This window comes from Rissa tridactyla, chromosome 20 (genome assembly GCF_028500815.1).
Source record: "Rissa tridactyla isolate bRisTri1 chromosome 20, bRisTri1.patW.cur.20221130, whole genome shotgun sequence".
In the NCBI taxonomy this organism is placed as follows: Eukaryota; Metazoa; Chordata; class Aves; order Charadriiformes; family Laridae; genus Rissa; species Rissa tridactyla.
Genome location: NC_071485.1, coordinates 4,543,591 through 4,555,724, shown reverse-complemented (window position 1 = coordinate 4,555,724; position 12,134 = coordinate 4,543,591). Strand labels below are relative to the sequence as shown.

The 12,134-nt window shown below is 45.9% G+C and overlaps 1 protein-coding gene across 1 annotated transcript in view; it reads left to right on the top strand.

Annotated features, from left to right (window-relative positions):
* Positions 1-12,134, top strand: part of KCNU1 (potassium calcium-activated channel subfamily U member 1) — a 177,966-nt gene that overhangs the window by 70,642 nt on the left and 95,190 nt on the right. Inside the window, 1 exon segment of the mRNA XM_054180933.1 lies at positions 1,466-1,631. The gene's annotated coding sequence lies outside the window, so the exon portion shown is untranslated.

The following is a 12,134-nucleotide window of genomic DNA, read 5'->3' as shown; positions in this document are numbered from 1 at the left end:
ATCAAGGGGCAGATCTTTAGCGGGTATAAATTGTCTTCGCTGGAGCTATGAAAATTTACACCGTTTACCCCAGCTGAGGTACAACCTTGGATGTCTTTATTTCACAGTACAATTCCAAGAAGATAGATACCGTAGGACTGACAAATAAGATAGACTCTCCTTTTCTTCTGTGCCTGGCTATTATGAGTGATTATTATTGTGTTTCCTTCTGGAGCAGTTACTGACCAGCCCAACTTATGCCTCTGCAAGCCAGTAAAAGAAACCCCTCCACATATTTCTCCACTAACTGCAGCCTGCCCTACATCCCAGCCAATTTCAATTTAATGGTATCAACATTTTAAAAAAGCCAATCCACAGTCTCTACCGTACTGAGACTGGGAGTAGAAAAATGACCAGTTCCTTCTCAAACACCGGCTGGGGTTTCAAAAGAGCCTGAGGGAATTACACACACATCTCACTTTGAAATTTAAGCTCTGGATCTTGAAAGAATAGGTTTATTCCACAACTTCACACCCTTAAGGGACAGCTCATTGCCTGGGACTCTGTGATGTCATGCCTTTAGGGAAGTTTTTCAGATTCAGTCAGTGCACAGTCCTGGACCGTGACGTGACCTCCGTCTCAAGCAGAACCCCAGCGGCGTGATCCCGGGCTGGTGGGTCTGCAGAGGCTCACGAGCAACAGCAGTTCCCTGTCTGTCCATCCGTGGTGCTCGGTCAATACATTGGAAATACCGTGTTACTTCTGAGTCTTGTAATTAGGCCGAGCTGAAAAATCCCCGTGGATGGGAAGAGGAGATACAGTATCCTCAGGAAGGATAAAAGAGTCCAAGAGGATGATAGTAACAATCCAGCTGGGCCTGCAAGTCAACCCCACTCCTGGACTTAGCCAAGAACTCTGGCGGTTTTTGAAGTGCTTGGGATTCTGCCCTGGATCTACGGTCTCGAGAGTGGCTGCTGTCAAGATTTGCTAGGTGTGGTAGGGTGACTGCTGCTGCTGCCAATAGTCTGGGAGAGGGGAAGTGAAACCTGCTGAGACTTGGGAATGAAACAATTTGTATTAATTAGAAGCAAATGCTGTGTCTTGGCTAATGGGTTCCAAAGCAGATGTTTGTCAAAATAGCCAAGAGATGGGTCATCTGAAAGGAAAAGTTATAAATAATAGGAACTATGTTTCTTGTTATTTCGTGTTTTCTCAGGTCAAAACCATGCATCATTCAGTGTTGGAAACACCACAGAGTGAAGCATGTTGTGTTGTTCTGCTATAGGGAACTATGTGCCATCGTTTCTGTGTATCTCACCCATAAACCCAACCCACTGTGCAGTTAGAAACCTGTGTGTGGCGTTACTTGGGCAGCCGCAGCCTGCTCAACAGGCACTGACAGCAGGGGAACGTTTTTGCAGGCAGAGGCTGGTAGCCTTGCTCCACTTCTGACCAAATCGCTCTCTTCAATTTTATACCCATGCAGATGCCTGTGTGTGAATCGCACGAGCACCTCTGCGAATCTCCATCCCTCACTGGGGCCAGCACAACAGTTCCCTCCATTCAGTCCCAGGATACGTCAGAAGGAGATAAAAAAAGAGATGTGCATCTATCTGTGATCCAAAATTTATGAATAAGTTCAGTTTTTCCAGGTAAGATTCCTGCTTTTAATTTATGTTGACACCTAAATTTGGGATGCCTTAATCATATAGTGTCCTTTAGTAATTTAAGTACGGTCTTCAGATCAGGTAAGTCTTCACTGTTCACTCCTATCATCAGGGCTGCAGAAACTTAAATATGTGTAGAGCCAAATTCACTGCTGGCATAAATACACATAATCAACAATTTTCAGAAAGATGTGCCTGTTTGCTCTTGAAGTGAATGTGGCCTGCTTGCTTCCTCTTGTACCACTGTGTAGAATACCCCACATAAACATACTTTGAGCCTGTTGCAGTATTTATAGACGGTGTGGTATATGCTCTATAAATACCTATGGGTTCAGTTGCCAGCAGATAAATCAGGACAGTTAAACAAAGATTCGGATTTACACTCCTTGCAATTCTGACTTTATAAAGGGGTCAGTATGAGATGGCTCCTCAGCCTGGCACTTCACACGCAATTACCAGCCTTTTCTACAGGCAGGAGATGGTACCAACAGAAGTGTGGGCATCTAAATCTCCTACCAGTCAGCTAGCCTGTGTGTGGATAAATATAAAGACATAAAACTAGACTAACAGTCAAACGTCACTTTCCAGATGAAGTTAAATGCAATTTTTCCCCCAAACTTTAAACAAATTAAGATACTTTAAAGAATATTGTCCTTTGTTTGTACTTAAATTTGCTTACAAATGGTGTAGTAAGTAAACATTTTTTAAAAAGAAGTTAAAAATATGGATGTATTGTTCATCTTGGGATGTATCCATGTGACTGTCTTCATGTGTGTGTAGATATTTAGATATGTGTTTTGTATCTTGAAGATGTGTATGCTAGAACAAAAAGCCTATATTTAAAATTAATTTGTGTAAATACACCTGTGCATGTAAAAACACCCTGTTATATACACCCATTTAGTCACATATATATGTGCATATATAATAATGTTTGTATACACAAACACACACAAATTATGTACAGAAAATTAAGCATATGCCTGTCTCGCCCTAAAATGATGCATCCCTCCAAGGAACATCAAACCTATTTGTGTCGACAAACAGATCTCTCCAGCCCAGGAAGATACTAATATCGATAGCCAGTGAAAAATAGAAACCTCTATACCTGTGAGGGCAATTCCTTATTTATGCATCATTTCTACACCTCTCCCAGTTGCACCCTCCCACTGTAATCTCTGTCCCTCCCAGGCAACACTCCCTAGCCAGAATCCTATGATCTTTGCCCTCTTTTCCTTCAAATTAAATTTCAACTTTTTTCAAATCTCTGGTAGAGTGACAAGCCAGTGCCAGAACTGTCTTTTAATACACAAAAGCATAAATAATGCCATCCATCAGAGCTGTCGCTCAGAAAGATAGATTGCTACTTGTCCAGACACTGGAATGACACAAAAGTGAAAGTTAGGAACTGTCTCTTTTCTTTGCTTGCTTTCTTTTTCTTCTTCTCTCTCCTTTTTTTTTTTTATTTGCCGGACTGCTTGATTCTGATTAATGGTGCTGTCAGGGAGGGATTCCGCTTGCCCGGATAATGAGTCAGGAATGTATTCCCTGTCACAAACACAGCAGATGTCAGGGGCAGAAGGGCCCGGGAATGCCAGAAACAATATACAGTTTCTTCCTAGTCCCCTGACAGGCCAATATGCTGCACAAGGTCTAATTTATGTAGACAAAATGCAGGCAAGGGGCTGTAGCAGCAGAGAAACTGTGCCGGGAAGTCTGAAGTACAATGCAGCAGGGGAGAGAGCTGAAGGGAGGTAATGAACGCTAGCAGTGGGACTCAATAGCACTGCATCAAATGGCCTTAACAAGAATGGCCCAGGACCACTTTGACTCCATTAAAGTGCACTTTACATCATTATAGAGAGAAATCAAACAGGGCAGAGGGCTTCTGTTTCTTTTAATGGCTCGATTAGGTTATTCACTCATCGGGGGCTGCAGCTGTCATAGTAATGCAGCAACTGCCAGGAGAGGTACAATAGCCCTCGTGGCAACGTGGGGCCCGGGGCCCCTCTCAAAGCGGAGTGCGTCGACTGGTTCTGCAAATTCCCCACATCTACACCACGACTAACGCAAAGGCGGATTTAGAGGGGATTTGCCAGTCCTGGTGAAAGAATTTCAAAGTTATTTGTCTTGAGATGCCTTCACTTTTGGGGTTGGCCACCTGGAAGCACTGGAAAGGGGCCAGGTCTTTGCTGAAAGCACCTGCCTTTGGCTAGCTGGGGCCCTGGCTTGGCGTGCCAACAAGAGGAGCCCACATGCACTTCAGAGAATGCTGACCTTCCCTATACTGGAAAGAAACCCAGAGCTTTTCGGCTACAAAACGCTGATATCATAAAAATCACATATTGGGAAAATAAATTAGCATTTTGAAGTGCATGCAACTGCACTGGTCTGTTGCACTTTCTGTTCAGCAAACTGGGGCAATCTGGTTTCCCAGCGCTTGTTCAGCACTTGGAGTAATGAGGTCCCGGTCCAGCAGGACCAATACTCAGGGCCGTGCGATGGTGTGTTTCCGTCCCACAAAGCTTCCCTGAAGGTTTTGCCAGGCCACCTGTACCTGTCACAGAACGACCAGTGAAAATATTAATTACAACAGAAGCATGGCTTAGGGAAAGAAAAGGAAAGGGTTTGATTCAAAGTCCTCTGATGTCTGCCAAAGTTTTTGTATTGACATCAGAGTCATGCAGCAAACTCCTAAGCACTTGGGAAACACCCCTTTCTTGAAGATGTCACGTTATCTGTCTAGCATCTGCTGAATGAAATCATGTTATACTGCAAAATTCCAAATGAGAAAAAGACTTTGAAACTGGTTGTGCCAGAGGCAGTTTTTTAAGGCCACGGCTAGCAGCGAGTTTCAGAACGGCATGTGGATTGCCAGCCCTTTGGGATAACAGCCTTGTCTTCCACGTTGAGCTCTTAGCACAGTGGAGCCCGCATCTGTGGAAAAGTTTCTTCCCACTTGAATAATAATATAATAATAGCTATTACCGGGACAGAGCTAGTCACTTAAAAGGGATCAATTCCTGTACTGGGGTAAGTGTACTCTTCACCCTAAATCTGTTTCTAGAACTTCTTATTCTGATCAGTCTTTTCGGTCTTAAAAAGCACACCTGAAGGTATATATAAAGTCTCATCATCGGGCATTTAGTCTTAGTCCTAACACAGCCATTTCATTCTCTGTCCTCAACCAGGGTAAAAATAATGAATAAAAATAAAACCACGTAAGGCATTTTGATGCATTCAAAACACTTTCTGCTGGCTTCAGCACACTTTAAGTCAAGCCACTTGTATTGCAGTACGGCAGGCGCCCATGAACTCTTCCACGAGAGTCTGCTCCGGCTTTTATCTCCCTGCCTCTAACTTAATCTGAACCCTGACCCGTGAAAGGTCCCAGTAACTCCTTCCTGAGGAGCAGAAGCTCAGCTCTGACATGATTTTGGCACTGAGTAGTGGAGGACCTTGAGGTGATAGGATCTGCAGGGGTAGGAGGAGAGCGCACATATCCAAAGAGGTAAAAATCAAGAATGACAGATAGATGAAAATAAAGATAAGGTTCTGCTACCCAGAGTCACCAGAGTAGGCAGGAACTGCTTTGAAGGGCAAAGTGCAGTCAGGATGCTGGGCTTGGCGGATTTCATGCCCAAATTGAGTAGGATTAAATGGTGGGTCCGGAGTATTCCCCTGACCCTACCATAAAATCCTGTGCAGTAGCACAGAGCCACGTGTATGCCGCACCTATTTCCTATGCATAGCATCTGGGCAGCTTGTTTAAAAGTGACGCTATTCTAGGGAAGCCTGTTTACACTGGTCAGGGAGCTGTGCTGGTGGGATCAGGTGTGTCAGACCCATGCTCCGAAGGCACGATGATGTTTTTAGTTACACTGGTGTAAATCCAGCCACTGGGCCATCTTTGATTTCATTTACAGCAGCAGCAGCAGCGCAGAGCAGCTCTACTGCAAACACCAGCCTGTTTGTTCAGCAGCACAGATTAGCGTGACTGTATCAGCCTCCGTGAATTAGGTGGCTGTAGAGCTGTCCCAGTGCAGCAACTTCAGCTTCACCAGGGTATGAAGTACATCCTCAGTTGCACTCTATTGAAATCAAGCTGGAGACTTCATATTTACCCAAGTGAAGTCCGAGAGAAATCTCTTTGGTGTTGTGAGGCTCAGAGGCAGGTAAGAAGAAGTTATCTCTGAATGTGCTCCCGGAACTACATTTCCTGAAAATGCTTGGAGCCCTTGTCCTCTTGAATCCATTCGCTCTACCCACAAATGATCTTCTGATCTCTAAACCATAAAAGCAATGTGACTAACAAGAAAGGTTGCTTCCCAAGATGCCTGGGGAAGCCTTGGCCACAACAACGGCTGAAAAGACATTTCTTCTAAATTGATAAGGTTGTGCTTTTTTCCTCCTAAAGCTCAACGTGTTTTTTATTTAAAATAGCTTTATTCCTGCTCAGAATGTCCCTAATCAGAACCAGCAGCTAACAGCCTGAAAATAAAGGAAATAAAATTAAAGATTGCAATTGCTTTGGTTTTACAAGCCTGAGGCCTGGTGAGGCTTGCCGCAGGAGAGGGGAGGGAGGGAAGGGGCTCGTTTGTGTTAGTTTTGCTTGTATTACACTGATCAAAGCAGCATATTGTTAAGTAAGCACCAGTGTGGCTTTAGAAAGTTAGCACATTAAACCGGCTGTGATTGACGCCGGGTTGCAGGAGTCAGTGCTGGGGCAGAGCGCAGAGATGGGACAGGGCAGATCTGCATGAAGGGCTGCCTTTGGTGCTGCAGTTCGGTACGAAGCAGGACAGGAATGCAGGAAAACACTAAGCAGCAAAGCAAAAGTAAATTTACCTCATGTCATTGGTGCAAAAATGTATTCCCAGCAATAGGAATAACCCCTTTGCTTTCATTTCTCTTCTGTACCCTTTGGGGATCCCCCTTTAACTGAAACAATGTGAAACTTTGCTCTCTCTCTCCTGCGCTTTGTAATTCTTCAAAGGGAGAGCTGGGTCTTACATCCCGCTGGGGGAAAACAGGCCTGGGCCGAGCTCCTGGCACCTTCTGCACACTGTGATCCCTGCCTGTAATGGAAATCCTATGGAAGCAGTTATGACATGGACATTAATAACAATACCAGAAGCGCTCCTCAGGCTGAGCTGTGTTATGTACTGCCAGTGGTGCCAAGAAGAATGAGCTGTGTTTAACAGTACAGCCGTGACTGCGTAGTGTCGCACATCCTGTGTTGTGGGGAAGGGAGCGCGCATGTGGTGGAAGAAGTAGAGACAAGGCTGTTACAGCGTTTATCTTTTCATGCTTCCATTGTAATGAAGCTGCTCTCATGGACCAGAGCCTGCAGTGGTGTCTGTGCCGGGGAGTCGGTGACACAGGCAAAGCCATGCCTGTTTGCAGCAGCACCAGTGCAAGTAAATCCATCAGGCTGGGGGCGATGAGAGGCCGGCGGGGACCGAGCCGCTGCTGGAGCCAGGAGGGGCTGCAGGGCTTCGGGGGGTCATGCTGCAGCCTGTGTGATGGGCTGGAGTCTCACAGCCCACAACAGGCTGCTGGGTCACACCAAGGCTGCCCGCCATACCGGCACAGAGAGCCAGAGCTCGCTGTCAGGAACGGACAACTGGGAACGGTGGTGGTGGCAGTGGGGAAGGTGGACTTCCCAGGCCACCCTCCAGCCTGTCGTGCCCCCCTGCATGTCAGCATTAGTAGGCAGCAGCTGAGCATTAAGTTATTTAAGCTGTCACCTGCTGAACTTTGCAAAAGTTGCAGCCCAAAAGATTTATGCTTATCAGAGCCAGCACAGCGTTTTGTGTAACGTGAGTCCGTGTAGGACCAGGTCAAAACCTGGTCAGTGTTCAGGCATCTCCCTGACTTCCCGTCCCCACAGCCCCACGAGAGGGGATTGGATTTCAAACACACTCTGTGTGTCGTCCTTGAAAGACATAATACAAATAAGTGACACCCCAGGACCAGGCGTCTGTATCAGGGGGCAAAGGGAAGGGGGAAAAGCACATCTGATCAAAGATGCCCCCAGCCGCTTCGCTGAGGCACGTCCCTCAGGAGGGAGGCTGAAAAGACCAATTTTCACAGATCTCAGCACCAGGAAATAGGCATTTCATCATGAGTTGAGTCATGGAAAGGAGGATTCGGCCAGGCTGCTGCTGCTAAGGCAGAGACAAATGTAATTTATTACCCTGAGGCCTGCTGAGGCTTGGGGAACTCAGGAGGAACATGCAGCATTAAGGAGGCCTGGCCCCCTAGGAGGCTTTTTGGAGAGTGACTAATTGAGATGGGATATTCTCATCTGTCTGAGCACATTCGGTCCTTTCACACACTTGTATCATAAAATAAACAGCATGTAGGTACTGGGAGAAGGGGCGGCCTCACAGTTAAAGTGCTGACCTGAAATTTGGGACACCTGGGTTCACTCACAGCTCTTGTAGGTGACTTCTACAATTTAGCAAGTCATTTACTCTTTTCCTCTATCAATTCCCCATCTGCAAGAGCTGATGATAGTAGCACAGTGCACCCAGGTGCTAGGAAGGAGATGTGTTCCCGTGTGCAGGGTGACTCCTGTCCTGCAGGGAGCTCAGGTCACGCCATGGACGTGCTGTGGTCAGTGGGGTACAACCAGCTCCCTGCTGCCGGCAGTGGGCCAGCCCAGAGGCTGCTGCATCAACAGCGCCTTCAGTATAGGCGTAGATGATCAAGAGGGGACACTGTGGATATTTCGTGGCACTAAAAATCCCTCGCAGGGATTTTTCACTGCAGGTCTCTGCTGCTTGTTGAGGTGAGGACGTGACCCACCTGCCCCAGCCTTCCCCTGCAGAGGGGGCTCAGCTGATTTCAATCATGGGTGCACTTGGCTGAATGCTTTGAGTAACTGATAAATAGTCGGGGTTGGTAGGGGCAGCTGCTTTGACCTAAGGGGGAGATGGAGTGGTGTTATCTGCTGTACCTCAGCTCCCATGGTGGTTTTCCTGGGGACTCTCCACCTCTGCGTGTTCTCAAGTTTGACGGTTCAGCCTGGTATGTATTTTGGATGACCAAGGCAATGGGGTTATGCTAAAGAACTATGTGACCTTGCAGGAGCGGTTTCACATCTACGTACCATAGCTAAGCCAGCACTGTAGCTGAGGGAAGGAGAGCTGGGGAGTCATTGATATTTCTGAAATGTGTTAAGAATTTTCAGGTGAGGGATGTCTTTTTATAGCTGTGCAAGGTATTGGGTTTTTTTCATGCGTGTGGTGATTAACTGGTAGTATTAAATGCTGAAGCCCACCACTTCCCATATGTGCAAGCGTGTGTGTGTGTGTAGCAAGGCCAGGCAAATGACTAATGCAAACCTGAAGAGAGACAGCAGAGCATATTGTAAAGATCAACCCTATTTCAGCTTATGTTCAAATCGGAAATGCCAGAGATTGTTTCATAGTCTTCTGCAATGTTCATTATAAAAGTCCCCAGATGGCAGATGGCTATTAGCTCACTGTGACCTATATAAATGTCAAACGTAAAGCTATTGCCCCAGTGAAAATCTCAAAATAAATAACAACAGGAGGGATGCTGTTCTGCTGCCACCAGGATTTATGGATTATGAATTCATGCTAATTCATCCCAAAGCCAGCAAAAGAATGAATCTTGTCCTTTTGGAGGAATTCACTTAACACCTGCTTGCAGATGAATTCCAGTCCCCCATGCCCGATCCTTCACTGATCTCTCCTCAGCTGCGTCCCCCTCCAGCCGCAGGCAGGTTCTCCTGGAGGGACAGCTGGGTCCTGGGAGGAGCAGGGTACGTGCGGCTGGTATTGATTAACGGGAGACAATGCCATGTCACTCATGACTGCCAGTGGAGACTTCCCTTTGTTTGCCAAAATTGTGTAACAGCAACTCGAACAGTGATTTCAAATTGTTTTCTTTGCCCTTATTGATCACTGTGGCACCTGTCAATCAGAAAAGGTGGGATTTTTTCTCCCCAGGTTTTTAGGTAGCGGTTGTATGTTTGTAAAAGCCAACTCATAAACACAGCCTGCTCGCTTACGTTGGTTTGTTTGGAGGAGAAGGGGTAGAGGAAGGGGGGCTTTGCTTGCTCAGTTGTTCTGTTATTATGTTCTCATAAATAATCAAAAGATGAATAACACACACCATGAGTAATTGCAGTTTCTGTAGCAAAACTTTCCCTGTCCTACTTACTACTATCAGAAAAGAGCATGATGGAACAGCTGTGCTTTGTAGAAAGCCCAGGAAAGGAGCTGTTGTACCTCCCTCGAGTCTCACCTGCAGCACCATCTGTGGTGGCTGTGTCCCTGGAGCTGCTCTGGAACAGAGGAACCGACCCAGGTCCTGCCGCAGCAGCAGGAACGGGGCAGTTGCATCCCACAGGCCCATCCCGAGGCACCATCCCGGGTGTCTCGGCTGCCCGGGGCAGCTCCCGGTGAGCTGAAGTGGGACAGAAACAGCTTGGTTGTATAGAAACAACTCACGCAACCTGTAAGCTCACGAGCATGCTTAGGGCCTGTCTGTGTGGGGAGTCGTGAGGAGCAACTAGTTGTGTGAGATACCAACAGAAGTTCAGAGCTGACAAACCCCCGTGTGGCTGCTCCGCTTCAGGATAACGTGGCTGTAGTTTCATCGAACCCCAGAGCTTTGATGCGTGCACATTAATGTCACGCTTTGGCTTCATTTGTCTCAACTTTCCTCAGTGTACCCTGTAGACAAGACCTTTGAAAGGAAAAGAATTGCATTCATGAGCTTCAAGGAATTTGTCCTAAATGGCCGTTTTAGGATGATGGGCTAGACAACTTGGCAATCTCCATTTAGCATGGTCATTTATATTTATGTTTCTACAGTGTTCAGATGCCTCAGATGGCATCGAGGACACAAAGTGTTCAGCAATGAGCAAACACAGAAGCAGGTTGGGTTTTTTAAAAAAAAAAAAAAACCACAACCAAACTGTGGAATTTGAGAGTTGCTTTTTTCCCCTCAAAAACAGTTTTCGCAGAACAAGTTGTTGCTGCTGTCAAAATTCTTTAACTTTCACCAACACAAATTATGTTTTGTTTTTTTAATATATTGCTCAGTAAAACACATAAATGAGTAGATTTTACAAATATTTCATCTCCATAAAAGGCATTTTTGGTAAACAAATAGAAGTGAATATTTTATTAATGTTTTTGTTAAAGATATGAACACGTAGTGATATCATGCAGTGAATGAATCAGCTTATTAAAAAATTAAGAGGAAAGTAGGAATGTGGGTCACTTTTATTCATGCAGGAACAACTTCAACCATATTTTTCTCACAAATACGAGACTTCATTTCTGAACTGTCGCAATAATAAACATTCCCAAGAAGCATAAACTTGCTTTCATTTCTGAGCACGCTGATTTATATTGGCTGAAAGCTTGCGGGTCTCTGAAGTTGAGAATCTCTCTTTAAAAATAAAGCCCGTGTCACACCTAGAGGTGCGCTGCTCTTCCTGGTGACGTCAAAATTGAGCAATGGGGTGTCTGTCCTGTACACAGAGCCTATGTTGTGTGTGAGGCAGCACTGATTAGCCTGCTGCAACAGCCTCCAAAAGCCACATGAGGCCTTGGAGCACCGTATAGTAAATCCTGGGCTCAGATCTATTGTGTAGTTAATGACCAGAGCTCTAAAAATGTGTATTAAGCATGACACTAAAGTGCCCGTGCTAAGTACTTCACACAGGAAGTGCAGCTCTGCCTGATATAAATTAGGAGTAATTAAATCTATCAAAAAATAGAACTCTGCAGTAGTTGTGACCAAACTGCACTGTAGTTAACATACGTGTGGCCGAAAGGGACGGTCTAATTTATGATGTGGGTTAGTCAGAGGTCAGGGCTGGAAATAGCCGTATTTACTGGTGTTACTCCGTAGGACCGCGGGGAGCACAGCCGTGCTCAGGCTTCGCTGCCACCACCGGTGGTGGATGGGTTTGCTGGACTCGCGAAGAGCAACGCTCTCTGGCTATGGCTGTTGGTGACACATGCTGCCATTTTGATGGTAATCCTAGTAACTTAATCCTGGTGCCTTTCTGCTGCTGTAACCCTCCTGTTCCAAGCGTCCACCCCGCAGAACGGAGGGTCATGTTACCTTTGGGTATAAAGTGAGATTACTCCTGCACCCATGAAACCCTATTCCTTTACATGAACTGACAATCCAGCCTAGCACAGGAAAAAGTTCCATAGAACGTAAAATTTCTTAGATACATTTTTATTTTGTAGTGGGCTGCATCTTTGCTGTGAGAAGCAGGAAACACACAGGGCTGCTTCCCGTTTGATCCCTTCCCACTGTTCCACGGCGTTAGATCAATGGGCTACTGAAATTGCACTTGAAAATTAATTTCCCACAAAGCTTTTGCCGACAGCTGACAGGTGACAGATTGCTGCATTGCTTGTATATATATTGGTTGTGCCCTAATGTGAGATGGAGGTCTTTGAACAACGTCTTTTTGTTTTTCTTTTC